This window comes from Protopterus annectens, chromosome 5.part0 (genome assembly GCF_019279795.1).
Source record: "Protopterus annectens isolate FY-2018-M chromosome 5.part0, PAN1.0, whole genome shotgun sequence".
Lineage (NCBI taxonomy): Eukaryota > Metazoa > Chordata > Ceratodontiformes > Protopteridae > Protopterus > Protopterus annectens.
Window position 1 is genome coordinate 523,240,018 of NC_056735.1, and position 18,253 is coordinate 523,258,270.

Sequence of the window (18,253 nt, forward strand, 5' to 3'; positions counted from 1 at the left end):
CAGGGTGATGGTGCATCAGCGTAACTCACCTTATACAGCAGCAGAGGATCAGGAGATTCACTGGAGCCTGGTGCAGAATTTCTCTGTGCTGTTTTCCAGGACCAGCCAGAACCAGCATGAGAGGGCTGCACTGTGGCAAGATCTTGTCCGATGGGTAAATGACATAGGCATGCATAACCGGACATATGAGCAGGTACGCCATCACTGCAGTGATTTAATTAGACATGTCTGACAGCGTGCATCTGATATCCACAGACAACAGCTTTCCACAGGTGGTGGGGCACCTATCTACCCCCCTCACCAGTTTGGAGGAGCACCTCCTAAGTGTTGTGGCTCCAGTCCAAGAACAACAACATCCACAAACATGTGTCATCATGGAGGCTGGAGCCACCCAGCATGTTGAAATGGAGTGTGCAGGTAACATGCCATATCTGTAGTTGACTGTTCTCTGTACTGGTAGTTTATGTGTGTGTGAGATATGTACTGTGTGTGTAGCTGTTAACCTGCCTATTCTTCTGCAAGATTGATAGTCTGAGAATAATCTGTACACCTGTGAAAGCCACCTGTTGTACTACTGTACTTTCTCATACTCACAGTATCAATGGCACAGTTGTGGCCACTGGCAATCACTGTCATATTTTTTCAGGTCCCTCTGGAGTGACAGCAAGGCAGCCAATCCATGCTGGTGAGTGTATAATAACAATACTATTGCTGATGACATGTGCATGTCATATGGAGGTGTAGTGTGTGCACATGTAATGTAACACCTACGCATAATGCATGATGTGCATGTTTGCTGTGACACTATGCATATCCCATTATTCTCAGTAGCTGCCTCACTCACATGCAATACACAGAGCATGACACACATGTGTGGCAACTCAGTACTGGACATTGTATAGGCATACCTGATACACATGTACACAACACACACATGTTTGGCATAGCCACTACACCTTAGCCTGCTACACATGTCGAATTATGACACCTGCTGTATGGCCACCCTTCATTATCCCACTTATCCTCTATGTAGCACACATAATATACCTGAGGGGTAGAGGCCTACCATGTCTTTGTGCAACAGTCTTGAACAAATAATACATTCATGTTAGGCAATGCTCACTATTGGCCACCTTACACACCCATGTAACAAATGGCTGTGTAATTGTGGATGTAGTCATATTACTGCACTTCAGGTACAGCATGCTAGCTGCCTGTCTGGCACACATTATTATTGTTGACTGACCACAAGAAGCATGTTGATCATGGCTCAAGTTACTACACCACATCCAATTCCACTGACCACAAAAGTACACATAGCAGTTATTGCGTAGCACCGTCATGTGTTGTGTGTGTGTGTGTGTGTGTGTGTGTGTGTGTGTGTGTGTGTGTGTGTGTGTGTGTGTGTGTGTGTGTGTGTGTGTGTGTGTGTGTGTGTGTGTGTGTGTGTGTGCAAATATATGCACCCACAGCTTGTAACACTTGCACAACATTTTTATGTCCTTGTACACATTGTGTCCCAAGGTGGAAACAATCACTGAACAACTACACACAGCCATCAAGTACATGTATACTGTTATTAACAAGGGCTGTCTACACTTGCACTGCATGTTCCTGTGCAACACATAATCTACATGCTGACACGTGTGCAGTGATGTTTTTCCTTGTGATACTGTCACCCACCCTCAAACAGTATTGTGTATGTGTTGGATTGCAGGTGTGTCTGTGTTTGTATCTCCTGTACTGAGGAGTGTGCCTGTGTGCATGTGCGTCTGTGTGCATGTGTGCATGTGTGCTTGTGTGCTTGTGTGCTAACATTGTGTACACATTTGTAAACTGTGTTTCCTATCTTCCTCTCAGAGGTTCTGATGTTGCTCTAGTGGAGTGCAGCAGGGAACCTTAAGCCACTGCTGGGGATAGTGATAATGATGATACATGTGTAATGGCACAGGGAGGTGTGACAGGGTCTGTCGTTGGTCAGCCAATTGACACTACACAGCAGTCATCCCCATCAATGCACACAGCCATCCTGCCAATACATCCATTGTCACCAATGTCCTTAGCTGAGGGACAGCATACAGTGGGCATTGACCAGGGTAGTGTGGTATCATTGGCACATGCATCCCCTCACAGCAGCCATGGCCAGATTCCTGACATGGTACCACACAGGCAGATGTCCAGGGGTTCTCGTGGGAGCATCCGTGGTCGTACTGCCCCTGTCAGACGTGCCCACAGAGGTCTTTCAACCTCAGCTATGTTCTGGGCTGTAATGTAGGCACAGACACATATGGAACGGTACACCAGACACGGTCTGAGGGAGCTTAGAGCACAATGCACTGCTATGAATGACACTATGCGTGATGTTGCGGCTGCCATCCGTAATATCAGCGAGGTCATTGATAGACGTTGGGGGGACACATTAGATCTCGTCCACAACTACATTTTCAGGAGCCAGGACAGTGCAGGATGGTTGAGGCATCGATGTGGACGTATGCCAGCAACATCATCAGCTGGCTGTCATCGCAGACTACAACAAACCCACAGCCGCTCCCATAGTGCCAGTCAAGCCCCAGTAATGCTGGGTCTGTGCTGTCATTACACCGTCCTAGAAGACCACGTGCACGTGGCTCTGGACAGTCCCAGCAGGGACATGTGTCCAGTCAATATCCCACTGCTTCTGATGACAGTACCCAGTCGGGCTTAGTGCCTGATACTGTCCATAACACCCCTGCCAGGCACAGGTACTGTGTCCATGGCCAGAGACAGTGATCTGTATGACCTGGCAGGTACAGTCTGTGGCTGTCCACAAACACCCGTATATGGCAGCCACGTGGTGGAACTGTGTGCAAGCATACACACACACATAATGCTAACACCTAGGGCTAACACATACACACACACATCGCATCAACATTGTCCCATGTTGTACTGTTGTCCCTCACTAACACACACACACACACACACACACACACACACACACACACACACACACACACACACACACACATGTCAATTGGATGTGTCAGTGGCAGACTCAGGCAAACCAAGTACACACCCTGTGCATATGATGAAACTGTGCCACCTCCTGCCATCTGTAACATTGATGCAGGAACAGGATAGCATGGTGCTGATGCACAGGGTGACTACATAGCACTGTATTAATAATATCATGTTGTTAACAGTACAGTGTAATGATATCATTGTGGGTATATTCGAGCATGCATGATGCATTAACTATGATTGTCACTGTAGTTTTGTATACACCAGTGTTAATTCCCAAAGTGTAGTGTCTGCACATGTGCCACATGGCTGTTGTGTGTACCTGTGCCTGCATGTGTTGGGGTGTGGACAGTACATGTGTGATATTTGCAGCACAGAGTTGCAGGTGTACATTTGTGAACATGGTTAACATGGAACATGACATGGTTTGACAGTATGCTGTGGGTGATACGGTTTCCATATGTCAATGGTCTGCATTCTGGTATTACACACAGCCTACATAGCCTGACATTCTGTGGTCATTACATGGTGTCTCCTCAACTGATACACAGATGTAGGAACCTGGTGTCAGTGATATCCCTGCAGTACTACACTATACCAGTAGCCATTCTTACTGAGCCCCACATATCCCTGAGAACAATACTCTTTGGCATATAGCAGTCTCACGTATATGTCAATACACTATGGATATGTCCATCCATGACTGCAAATGTATACAGTGGCCTACAATGCATTCTACACATGACACACCTAACCACCACAAGGGTATCATACAGACAGATACCTGTTGTCCAAGCCATGCTATATTGCTGTAACGCAACTATAGCATTGCCATTGGCATGTAGTTAATATAGTATTCCAACAGTACCATGTAGGTGGTAGCACCCATCATGTAGAATGGGTAATGGTGTGTACATGTGGACAAGTGTTATCTTGTCTATCCTGTGATATTCACATTTCCAAAGGTATTCTGCAGTCCCTCGGTGTATCACCTAAGCAAGAAGGTGTCTGTATGCATATCGACAACAGTTGCCATACACCTACACTGGATGTCCATCACTCACAGATTTTGCTGTGTTTTAACATGTCTGACATATACTCCAGACATGAACCCTCACCCCCATTAATCTATCAAAGCTTTCATGGGTGTGTGTCACATAGTTGGCCTAGGACATAGATCACTGCAGTAGCCTGCATTGTCACCAACATACATGTATGGCCTAAGGTCTGGTAAGCTGCGGCACATACTGGCAAAGGTAACAACTGTAATCATATGAGGCAGGCTTTGCACATAGGAATTACTAAAGGTCACAGGTACATATCTGTATGTGGCACACACATACCTGATGTGTGCATTGAAATTGCTGTTATAATAATATGTCATTTTTATTTTATTTATTTATTTTACATTTGTTGACCGGGCTAGTCCAACTGGATATATTTCCATTTTCAGCAGAGGCCCGGGGAGAAAAGCTCCACATTTAAACAAAAGGAAAATACATTTTAAGCACAAATATCATAATACACATTATTACCTATTTCTAAAACAAAAATAGTAAGAGTAAGAGCAGGGCAAGAGAAATGAAAGAAAGTTGTCAAAAGAAAGAAGAAGAAGTTGACTTTCTAGGGAATAAGTAACATCATGATGAACATACTAACATGTTTTAATACCAAGAAGAGAGATTAAAGATCAAGGAGAGAGAAGCAGAGAAAAATGAGAGAGCAAAAATAAAGAGACAAATACTTGTTTGAAGGAGATTTGTAGCCATAAGGAGGAAAGATGAAGAGGAGGAGTTTAAAGAGGTAGAGATAGAAAGAAAAAGAGAGGAAGCAGGATGGAGAGAAAAGTAGGGAGAGAAAGATGGATTAGATGAAGCAAATTGCTTTAGTCAGGATTAGAGCAGGGACACATCCAGTGGCTTTTAAGATAAATTCTGAGTTTTTGTTTAAACAGAACAGTAGATGCAATGGAAGTAAGTTCAGTAGGCAGTTGATTCCAGTGTTTTCCAATAGTATTAGAGAAAAGGGAATCACCTGCTAGGTTATTGGATTTGGTTAAGGTAACTAGCAGCTTACTTGATGAACGGAGGGAGTTCAGATTAGAGTAGGGGGGGTTATGAGGTTGGAGAGTATAGGTGTGTTGTGAGGTTGGTAGAATGCTCTTTGGACAAATGTCAGTTGGGACTGAAGCAACATGTTTGACAATTCAAGCCAGTTAAGTTGCTGCAGATTCAGACAGTGGTGAGTTCTGAAGGGTTTACCAGTGACAAATCTAGCTATATTATTGTATGTGGACATTAATTTTGAAAGATTATTTTTCTTAAGGTTAGTATAGATTGGTGAGGCATAGAGAAGTCGAGGTAAGATGAGAGTGGGCAAGAGTAGCTTTGGCTTGGGAGGTTAAGAAAGTTTTAATTCTATAGAGAGAGACGAGTTTCCTGTTTACAGATTTAATGGTATTGTTGATATGACAATCAAAGGTAAGGTTGTTGTCAATCGTGACACCTAGCAGTTTGGTATTGGGGTCAGGTGATATAATGGTTCCATTGTTAGATAGGATAGTAAAGTCTAATGTAGGGGATCTGGTAGTGGGCTTAAAGAGTAGGAGTTTGGTTTTTTTAGCGTTTAGGAGTAGGCAGCGTTTTGAGAACCAAGTTTCAACTTTAGAGAAAACAGCTTGAGTAATAGTTTGAAGTTCAGAGATGGATTTAGCTGAGCAAATTAATGTGGAATCATCAGCATATTGTATACAAGTAGCCTGGGGGATAGCTGTTTGTAAGTCATTTATAAAGAGGGAGAAAAGAAGTGGTCCAAGAATAGAGCCTTGGGGGACGCCAAGTGAAATTGGGAGAAGGGATGAGAGTTTATTATCCCAGAGAACGGCTTGTTTCCTGTTTGTAAGATAGGAACAAAACCAGTGGACAGCCTTAGATTCTACAATCATACAATAATAAAAGCAAAACACACAACACATTGACAAACACACACATGTCATTTGTTGGATTCAAACCCCTACCTAACTATGTTATGATACTTGAGAGAGACACACATTAGCACAGCTCGCTATTTGCATTACTGGATGATTTCCCTTCTCCTGCTTTATTTATAGGGTGCTGATATCATCAGTCTTTCCAAAGAGGAATGTACATCTTTTAGTGTGTTATCCCAGTCTTCAAAAAGGCCATTCCTTTCACAGAGAATTGCATACATACACACACCCCTGCCATCCCACACACACAGCATTTGCAGGATGCAAACCCCTATCTAATTATGTTATGATATTTGAGAGATGCATTAACACAGTGCACTATTTGCATTACTAGGTGGTTTTCATTCTCCTGCTGTATTTATAGGGTGCTGACATCATCAGTCTTTCCAAAGAGGAATGTACATCTTTTAGTATGTTATCCCAGTCTTCAAAAAGGCCATTACTTTCACAGATAATTGCACATATACACCCCCCCCTGCCACCCCCCCCCCACACACACACATCGTTTGCAGGATTCAAACCCCTACCTAACTATGTTATGATACTTGAGAGAAACATATTAGCACAGCTCGCTATTCGCATTACTGGATACTTCTCTTCTCCTGCTGTATTTATAGGGTGCTGATATCATCAGTCTTTCCAAAGAAGAATGTACATCTTTTAGTGTGTTATCCCAGTCTTCAAAAAGGCCATTCTTTTCACAGAGAATTGCATACATACACACCCCCTGCCACCCCCCACACAGCGTTTTCAGGATTCAAACCCCTACCTAACTATGTTATGATACTTGAGAAAGACGCATTAGCGCAGCGCGCTATTCACATTACTGGATGTTTTCCCTTCTCCTGCTGTATTTATAGGGTGCTGACATGATCAGTCTTTCCAAAGAGGAATGCTTTCCAAAGAGGAATGTACATCTTTTACTATCCCTCAGTATGGGGGATAACAATATCTGTGCATTAACAGATGCCTAGTTCAGGGTCACATATGCACACTGGCACTGCCAGGTTATGTTCTATACCATGCTTCGTGACCACAGGACTTGTAACACACAACACAAGTAGGGTGTGTATCCATATACATCACAGATACACACACCTCTGGGTTGGTACCACTGCACTAAAAATGACAGGCCATACATATACAACTACCATTGTGCAAAACTGCCTTTTGGTTTGGTGTGTAGTTCAGACCACCACCCCCTTACCCAGGAACCGCACTCGGCTTTCCTGGGAACTGTGTAGGATATGAAGGTCTTCACACACACCATTATAGTGGTTGACTTCAGGTACACAAATATTGACTGGGGATACTACTCAGGCCCTCAACAACATCACCCTACAGCCACTACAATTTGTGGAACCATGTGCTATGGCACAACCAGTCACCACACCCACAAGGGGGAATACATATTGGACCTGATCATCACCAACATGGGGAATCTATGTTCCACACCAGAGGTAGAACCCTCATTGTTAAGATCAGACCATAAACAACTTTCCCTGGACATCCATATCCCGTCCCCACCCCCAGCCAAGGAAATCACTGTAAAGAATTTCTCAAAAGCAGACTTTGCACTTGTGAAGACTGGGGTAGAATACTTCAAAGACCCATGTTGGAGGATAATACAGCCCAATCTGCAGAATCCTTTACAAACGCATTGTATGAACACCTGCAGGTATGCATTGATCATGCTATCCCAAATAAAACCATGACTCCTCCAAAACAGGAGACCTGTCTGGCTGACCACGGCCATATATAAGCTGTACAACAGAATGAGGAAGCTACTACATAACAGAGCAATATCCCACAGAGGGAGGACATCTCTGAACAGTATTGACAAGACACTTCAATCCCTCATATAATCATCACTTGCACGTTTTGACAGTGAAATTGACCAGACACTACAGATAATCACAAGGCCTTCTTTAGTTATGTCAGAAATATGTGTGGAAACAACCCAGATATGCTCTGAATTTTTGCATAACAGCACAAAATATGCCAAACCTACAGACATAGCTTACACCCTGGCAGAGTCTGCACAAACGCCCCCCCCCCTTACCCCCCAAGGGTACAGATGCCCATCCCAAATGAATGTAACCTCCCTGACATCACAGATGCACAGGTGAAAGGTGCCCTCTCCGCAGCAAATAACACAGCGTATGTATGGGACCGGACGGTGTCCCAGGCTGTGTCCTACATGAGCTCTGAGTAGAACTGAGCACTCACATTAAGTCACTGTTCCAACCTAGCCTTACTACAGGATATGTACCCTGAGAATGGCATACAGATACAGTGCTCCCACTCCGCAAAGCTGGTGCCACAATGGTCCACAGGAACTATCACCCCATAAGCCTGACTAGTGTGGTAGAAAAAGCTATGGAGTGTATTATCATGGAAGTCATAATCAAAAACATTGTGAGCCTACAGATGGTGGATCATACACAATTCGGCTTTGTTAAGGGCAGATCTTGCCTCTTACACATAGTTCATATCTTTGAAACGGTTACTGAAGCCATGGATGAGGCAAGGTAGTTCACACAGTCTACCTGTACCTTGCAGAAGCCTGCAACACAATAACCCACTCAGGCATCATACATGTGCTTACCAGCTTAACTATCAACCCCTATATCACTAGATGTGTTGCTATCTGCCACAGGGATAGAACCCACATGGTCAGAATTGCAGGTGCCATGTCCAATTCCAGACCAGTTGCAACTGGTGTCTCACTGGGCTCAGTTGTGGGACCTGTCCTGTTCGGTATGTACTTCTCTGAGGTTGAGACTAACACAGGGGGATTATGTCTAACAAATGTCACAGATGACTGCTAATTGGGGGCCATAAGCAACACTGCAGCTGACATATGCTTCCTCCATAAGGGGCTCACAGAGATGGATGCTTGTTGCCAGAGCCATGGCCTTGTGCTAAATGCTAAGACATGCATAGTCATCCCCTTTGGGGAAAACAAGGTGCACACAAATCACCACATGAGTGGTAATCCATTAAGTACAGAAGATGTATTTACAGATTTGGGACCAACATAGATCGTAACCTCTCCTTTGCTAATCACATTGACAGAGTCATTGCAAAGACCTTTATATAGCCCTCCTTATCACATGGGGGTTTGCATGTAGATCATGGGAGGTCATTGTGGCCCACTACTAGTCACTCATCAGGCCCATATTTGACTAGAATGGCCCTTTTGGGGTGTACCTTACCTAACACCTGCAGCAACTACAGTGTTCACAACAGTACCTCCCAAGAGGATCATGGGCTACACACAGATGTCCTATGCAGCTCAACTAAAGGATCTCCAGCTCTACTCAGTTGCTTAATGCCTACTCAGAGGTAATCCATGCCTGACGTACACAGCCATGTCAAACCCAGAAGTAATGGGCATGCTCCACCTCATAACATCCAAGACCCTTAGAGCTACACACTCCAGGGACTTAAACCTCAGCACAAAACTAAATAGGACATGCTGCAGGGACAGATTCATTACCCAGAGGCTCCCCTCACTCTGGAATTGAATCCCAATTAAAGTAAGACATAGCCCCTCGCCAACCTGCTTCCAGCAAGATCCAGCCGCATGGATGGGAAATTGCAAATTCACCCCTGGGATCTCCACTGTGTCCCTGCTTGACAGAGGCACAGCAAACTAGCCTTAAAGGGTGCCTTCTGTGACCTACTTTACAGAGGCACATATGACTACTCTACTGGGGAGGCGGACGCCAAATACACTCTGCCTAGGCTTATGAATTCCCTAGGGCAGACAGCCTAGTATCGACCTCTGCACCTATGTTTATGTTGGGGATGCACAATATTTGTTGCTGATACTGTTTGCAGGTCTTTATTGCCGTAGCTTTCCCAATTTCTATGAACAACTTGTGTATCTGCGTAACATGTTTGATCATGACAGTGTTCCAGTATATTAATATATGTGTCTGTTGTCATTTAACTGTGTGCACAGGGCAGATTGCTGGATCGTGGGAGGTTCCTGGCTTAACACATACAACTGCCAGATATGTGTGGCCGACTGCTATACTCAGACATGGCCTAAGTGTGTGAGCATGCCCAGTTCAGGCTTTCCATGGTTTGTTGCCTGACATATGTCTCATTTATCCAAGTGTGTGAGCATGCCCAGTGTGACCTTTCCATATGTTGTGATCTGAAGTCCACTACATTTGTGGCTGTGTGTGAACATGACCAATATTGACATTTATACTGTGTGTGTTGGAAGTCATGTTGTGTTCTTACTGCCAGACTCCTTTGTGTCATAACTCAACAGGGATTGTGCTGTGCCTACAGGGTTTCCATGGGATAGTTTGCAAAGACTTGTCAACATTCTTTCATACTGACTGAACACTGCAATGCTGTCATGGTGTACTGTTTCAGTGCTTTCACTATGATGCACAGTATCATGGGTTTGAGTCCTATCACTGCTTTAAATGTTCATACTGAGCAGACCAGACTGGTTAAGGGCCACTTGGGCAACTATGTGCATGTTGCATTTTGTTTAGCTATGGCCTACTTAAACCAATTGTTGCAATTGATCATCTTGTCTTCATATTGTGGCATCATGTTTGGTGAGGGTAGGATGATACTCAAGGTCATCAAGTTTGCATATACTACATGGTGGTAAATGCTGTTTAGTACTACCTTACATTGATTAACACATAGCAATCATGCTTCAGGTGGTGCTGCAGGGCTGCCTATGTCGGATGCACATACTACACTCCCTGCACATATTTGAAAGCAGGTTGTGTCAACTTATATGTGGGAGTCAGAGAGAGGTATCATTTCCAGGGTTCCTACTGATCCAGTGTATGTGCTATGCGTTGCCTCTTTGCCATGGCCAAGGCATACTGGGCACGCCTCCTTCTGCCTACTGGGGCAGGCTCAGGTTGTTCCTCCTCCGAGTCACGCTCTGCCTGTGATGGCCTTGGCAGTGGTGGGAGGCTGTTTGGCCCAGGCCTATGCTGGTCCTGCTGCAGCTGTTTTCACAGAATCATATTATGTAGCATAGCACATACCATGACAATTTGGGTACATGTAGTTGGTGAGTATTGCAAGGCTCCACCAGATGTGTCCAGGCACAGGAACCGTGACTTGAGCAACCCAAACACATGCTCAATTACATTTCGTGTTTGTGCATGTGCCTCATTATGGCGTTCCTGTTCAGGTGTGTGTGCATTTCTGATGGGTGTCATCAGCCATGGCTCCAGTGCATAGCCAGCATCCCACACTAAGTGACCATGTGGGATGTCCCCATTGGCAAATGTCAGGTACAGCTGCATCAGATGCCAGAGATGGGAATCATGGTAGCTTCCAGGGCAGCCAGCACACACATTCATTATTATGCCCTGGACATCACACACGACTTGGCAGTTGATGGAGGGAAGCCCTTGCAGTTAATGTAGGCCCTACCCCGCTCACCAGCTGGTGCTTTGATGTGTATATGCGTGCAGTCTATTGCACCCACTACCTCAGGGTATTCTGGTATTTGCTGGAAGAGACGCATATTGCTGGCCAATACCTCACGGGAATTGGGGAAATATACATGATCACCGACATGTGCTGACATGGCATCCAGGAACTGGTGCAGTACCCTGGATGCTGATGCCTGTGATATCCCCATCATATCACCAGTTGGTCTCTGGAAGGTACCTGTTGCTAGTATTCTTAGGCCAACACATACCTTGGTTTCCACTGGGATGGGTTCCCCTCTGTTGATTCTGTGTGTGAGGCGTGGCCTGCACAGCTCAACAATTTTCTGCAGGAGGTCTCTATAGCGCTCCACTATCTCCAACTCATGTAACCCCTGGTAGGTGACCCTGGGCCTGTACACTCTTCTCTGTCTCCTCACTGTGGATTGTCCGGCAGCATTTGCATTGTCACCACTCTCAGCATGTTGCATATGTCGCCTTATAACAGCAATGGCAGCCCCTAGCATTTTTTGCCTGAGTGAAGCTTTTTCAGTTTTCACTTCTAGTAGCTTACTCCAGTGTTGCGGTGTCTCTTGAGAGAAACAAACTGCACTGTTGTTTGTAGAGTTTTAAGTGCTCGGCTGGGCTAGTGTTCTGCTTGTGTAATTGCCTGGTTCTGACTGTTTTCACCTGATAGCTCTAATAGTATTCCCTGGTAGCTTCGTACTATTTGTTGTGCTTCCTTTTTCCTTTCTGTTTCCTCAGGAGGGAGTGACGCGTATGCAAGCGCAAACACGCTCATAGCAGCTCACACGTGCGCACACATGCTTACACGGAGTAAAACTTGTTTATTTGGGTTAAAATGCATGCACACCAGCACAAATGCGCTTACCGGTCTTTAAACCGTCTTATACATGCTTACTCCGGCTTAAACGCGTGCAGTCACGCTTTCACGCATACACTCTGTCTTACTCAGGTTTACTCCACTGACTGTGCTCATTTGCTATGTAAAAGTGCGATTCACTATCCTAACACTCATTTACATAGGATTGCCTACTAATGCTTGGTTACATGTCTTAGACTAGGCTTCTCCCCTTAGCAACCCCTACTCGGTGGCCATGTTGTCTTCAGCCTGCTATTTCCTTACATTGTAATTTAACAGTTTTCATAGATTCCACGTTTGTGGCTTTTATTTTCTTATTTTATGATTTTTTTTAGCACACCCCATTTGTGCGGAGCTGCACTAAGCTTAAACATCAGAAATCGCCGAAAAAAAAAAAAAGTATTTTTATTTTAATTTTGCATCTGGGGCCATTTCCAATGGCCGTATATTTGGCCATTGGCATGCTTCCTCAACCATATGCAACCTTTATTTGGAGCTGACAAGGCTCCATTGTGCTATTTGCAGAACGGTACTCAGTTGTTAACTGGGTACATTTCTGCAGCTAACACGGCTCCTACTCGGACAGGTTTGTGCTTCCTGGATCGCAAATTTACCTCATTTGCATGCCTTTTGGCTGCAAGTGAGGTAATTTGCATATCCCAGCCCTGTCCGTGTAGGAGACGTTTTAGGAGCTCTCTTACACACCCCTACAAGCTGTTCCTGGATTGCTCGTCGGACATGATGGCTGCATGAAGTCTTTCTCTACTCGTACACTCCGTGCAAGCCATCATGAATCCGTCAAATTGTGCCACAGAACTGTGCATGCCATGGAACTGAATACTACTGATTTCCCATGTTCAGGCTAAGGGAATTGGACAAATGGAAGAGGTTGCTGCTGTATTAGTAAATGTGTATTTTCAACATGATCTTATATCATGAACCAGTTAAGTGTGTGTCACTCCTGGAAGCACTGTGTCTTCAGGCTGTTCATAACTATTTATGCTCTCCATGACATTTACATTGTGGACTGCTACTGTGTAGGTAGGGTGACCATGCAGCCAGAGTGGACATGTAGCAGTCAGTGGATACAAAGGTATGTGTAGCTGTATGTATACTAGCCATAGGGATCCTCCAACAACCTACCAGGGCAGAAAGGCTCTCAGACATTTGCCTCAAGAATACTCAATCAGTTCCTCTATGCCATGCTGCAGCATTCTGGGAACATATGCAGTTTCTGCATACCACAGAGGAAAACCATGTGGGACTTCTGTGATGTAGCCCACTTGCCTGAGGTTCAGGGTGCCATAGATTGTACCCGCATTAAGTTAAAGCCTCGTGTCTCAAACTGAGAAGGAGGAACATGAACTAAAAAGGGTGTCTCTTCATCATCTGCCAAGTAGTCTGTAATGCACAGTGTATCATCTACAATGTGTGTGCAAGCCACTTAGGCAGTCTCAGTGACTCTGACATATGGAACATTTGTGACCTGTACCACCATTTTACATGGGGGGATTTACCCTAGGGTATCTTATTGGTACTGCTGGCTATGCCTGGAGCCCTGGCTGATGACTCACATCAGAAATGTACAAAATGAAACAGACCATAGGTATAGTTTTGCCCATTTGCAAGCAAGGAACACTATTGGTCATGTGTTTTTGCTGCTGAAGGCATGCTTTTATTGTACAGATTCATCAGCTGATGCCCTGCAGTATCACCCTGGCACCTGTGCAAATATATTTACAGTATGCTCAGTGTTGCACAATATGACACTGAGGAGACATATACAACAAGTGGGCCAGATGTAGGAGGATATTTATGGAATACAACAGTCAATTGATTTAACCCATAGGTATAACAAGCCCAGGCCAAATAATTTACACATGTATTCTGAGTAAGTACAGATGGGTGTGTTCTCCTTTAGGGTTAAGAAGCTGTTAGCACAATTATCTATTCTATTAGTATGTCATGCAGTACACGTTTTCTCTTTAAACATGAAAGTATTGTCTCATCTTTATATGTAGTTAATCACCAAAGCAGCTATCAGTAAATAGTATTTGAGCAAGTGCAATGGAAAAGGTAGGATTTAATTTGTTAACATTATAGATGGTGTTCTGTTAAAACCAAGTACCTGGATATGAACCTGCTGCAGGAATCAAATTTTCTGTTCCTTGTCTTTTTCCTTAACACAGTATAGCTCAATGCTTTCCATCAGTCTTATCCTGTGTAAATCTGGGTGCCTGAACATGATCATTATGTAAATGAGGGCTCAGCATATTACTATTACTGAATCTCTCAATTTCTGCTTTGGCTGACTGGTTAAACTCCAAAGCATCATGCACATAACCTTGTTATCTGCAGGCAACAAGGAAGATGCATGGTTCAGCTTATGGCTCTGGGGCAGGGGGGAAATTCCACATACCACATAATGGAATTGCAGTCATTGTAATGTAGTCATTTTAATGCAAAGTTTACCACCAGCTTATACACAGATACTGGTCTGTTATGTTTCACACCTCAAAATGCTATGTAGAAACATCATGATACATTAAATATATTGGGATATCCCTCCATGGGTTGCTCACTCTAGCTGCCTCTCATTGCATAATACCTGCCACACATAAGAATGTTTGTCATTGTGAATTGTCTAATACTTTTCTCTGTAATTTCTCACCTGCTAACATATGGCATCAGAGGAAAAAAGCTATGGTGTTTTTAGAGCCCAAAGGTGGTGTGTGGAGGAAACCATGATTTGTGTCTGCCTATTAACTGATGAATAGAGCCAGAATCTCTTGCAAAAAGGCTGTGATAGTTCTTAATGCAGAACTGTGACATGGAATAGTTTGGGATGGGTAGTAACAAGTGCCAGAGGGATGCCATGCATGTGGGAGTAGGGTTGTCACCACAATAATGACCTAAATAAATACAGTTCCAAACAACTGCACTGATGGGAGGATGGGGTCAGAGGTCACATATGTTCTGTAAGTAACCCTCAGCTTACTTTCTTATACAAACTACCAATATGTGCCATGCAAATATCTAGCAAAGCCCCATTTCTTTCTTCGGAGACTAAGAAGCTACTGCAGATAATGAGCACCTTTACAGGAGAAGGCTAGAGCACCGGAGAAAGCTCTAGGATGAGTATACTAGTTACTTACAATACAGATATCAATGTTTATAATTTGGTTAGTTCTAAAACATATATTGATTTTCCATAGGGTTGTCACCTTTTCGAGTATCCAAAGTGAGATATTTTTATGGATACATATCACTTTGAAGACAAACCAAACCCACAAACAGTTCAAAAGACTGGACTTCATTTATTGTCAAAATAAAAGCCCACTTTTATAGAATTAGTCTTGTTTCTGTAGTTTATCATGTTAGAGTACTTCATGTATAAAAGTAATAGTTTTATGCAACTGCAACAAGAAATTTTGAAAATCTTTTGTGCTCTAATCTTTCAGGACATTTATTATTTTTCTTGTTTTTGCAAGATATGGCTATAAAGTTGCTAGTTGCTAATTATCTCGAATATATTGAACTGTAACAGATTGCATTTGCTATTGTTATATTGTTTTTCTTTGAAACTATGTAAACTGTCTATATGTCTTTTCCTAAACTCTATTTATTGTAACTATCTGTCATTGTTAACCCTGTTGGAGCTTTTCTCTCTGGGCCTCCGCTGAAAATGGACATATATCCAGTCGGACTATCCCGGTCAACAAATGTAAAATAAAATAAATAAATAAATAAATATAAAAATAAAGACTATTCCATACGTAAAAAGAGACGGGTCATGACTCTATTTTTATACAGCAGTGGCACTTCAGTTGTAAGTTTAGTAGTTCAGGTGTTGCTATATGGATGGTTGATTTTACTTATGTGAATTGATATGTTGTGTTGTGGACATTGCTATTTATATGAATGGATGTGTGGTATTGTGGACTTTGCAATTTAAAAAGTTTCAATGACCATTGCATTCCAATGTTGTTTTATCCTTGTTCTATTTCTATCCTGTCTGTGAACTATCCCTTCACTCTGTTCTTTAACATTTGGACAAAAAAGTGTTTGCTAGGTAACATATACATTGCAAATCAACATGCCAGAAACAGAAGAGAATAACAATATACAAGGGGGTAGTAAAAATCCACAACATACACAATCAATTAATTTTAAGACCCATTTGGGATGCAAGTAAAGAATAAACAGATGTGAAGGTAATAGGACAAGTTCATAATTTTGTGATGGGCATGGGACTACCTGGTTTATGACCAGTATCCATAGCAATAATGAAGTCACACAAGGACTTTGGCTATACAATTTTGAATCAATGAAATGTTGAGAGGCTAGTGTGAAGTTGCTGTGATAACATCCTATCTGTGGAAAATTAGCTAGTCATTTTAAGGTACAATATTCCTTGTAGCAGCTATCTAGGAAACTTAGATAGCTAGAGTTAGATTTTTCTGTATGGATTCTATCTATGCTTATTGTACTTACGCTAATCTTCTTTGTGTGCCAACCTATACATATATTATTTGATACTTGTGCTATATTCCTTATTACTTAAGTAAAACCTATTTAATTATCTTTAAGGTATTGTGGCTGGTATTTATTTATTACAAGGGTATTTATGCACTGTTGCTTAATGGAGTACATGGTAACTATTTACACTGAAGAATAACAGACCATAAGGGCCAGGTCTTCAAGACTGTTTCAGCCATCTACCTGTAAAACAGATATCAAGTTGCACAATCAGAGCATACCAGTAACTGGAAGTCTCTGACTTTCTTCAGAGTGGTGGCAGCACTACCAGAACCAGGAAGAAAGCTGTGTGGAATTGGAGGATTCAACAGCCTTCCCTGGAAATTGTGTGCATGTGTGTGAATGTAAAAAATAATACTTTGAGTGAAAGGCAGTTACTGTGGATAGAGGGATACTGGGAGACATTGGTTCATGGAGAGAATGATGTGGTTCTGAAAGTGAACAGTGCTTAGTCTAATTTGGGTGTGGAGATTGGAGACCCAGACTCAGGACAGTAGTGCACTCCCTCTCAGGCATCACGGAAAAACTCACCCAGCTGGGGATTAACCCATGCATCATTAGATGGATAGCTAACTGGCTCACCGACAGAATGCATACAACCAAAGTTGGAGATTCCACCTCTACCAGCAGACCTGTTACCAGTGGAGTTCCACAAGGTTCTTTGCTGGGTCTCCTACTGTTTGGAATCTATTTCTCAGAAATCCAGGCAAAAATTAATGGCCTGTCACTTACCAAGTTTGCTGATGACTGCAAAATGGATGCAATCATAGAATCCCCCAATGATGTCAACATTATACAAAATGGGCTCATATTGATAAACGATTGGTGCCAGACCCATGGACTTAAACTTAATGCAAAAAATGCATTTTAATTCCCTTTGGCAAAGGGGAAGTACATGCAAACTACAATATTAATAATACCTCCCTAAGTTCAAACTCAGTGGTGAGAGGTTTGGGAATGCTGGTTGATAGCAACCTTAACTTTGATCACCATGTATCCACAGTAGTAAGGAACACCTTCTATGTTGCACATCTCATATGTAAAGGCATAGTATCCAATGCTAAGGAGGTTATAACTCCCCTGTTCTCATCCCTCAATAGACCAAAACTAGAGTACAATGCTCCCTTCTCTATGTACCTTACCAGATAACTGCAGCAGCTGGAGATACCTCAGTGATTTATCACAAAGAAAATTTAGGGCCTAAAACACATGATCTACAGTACATGGACAGACTGATGGTCCTATCACTGTACTCTGTATCATATAGCCTGCTTATGGGCAACTTGTGTCTGGCCTACAGAGCAGTCTGGAACCCTGCCTTAATGGAAATGGTGCACATCTGCAAATCAAATGGGACAAGAGCCACTCATTCTAGGGACTTTAACCTAGCCTGTGACATTAACTGGACATGCTTGA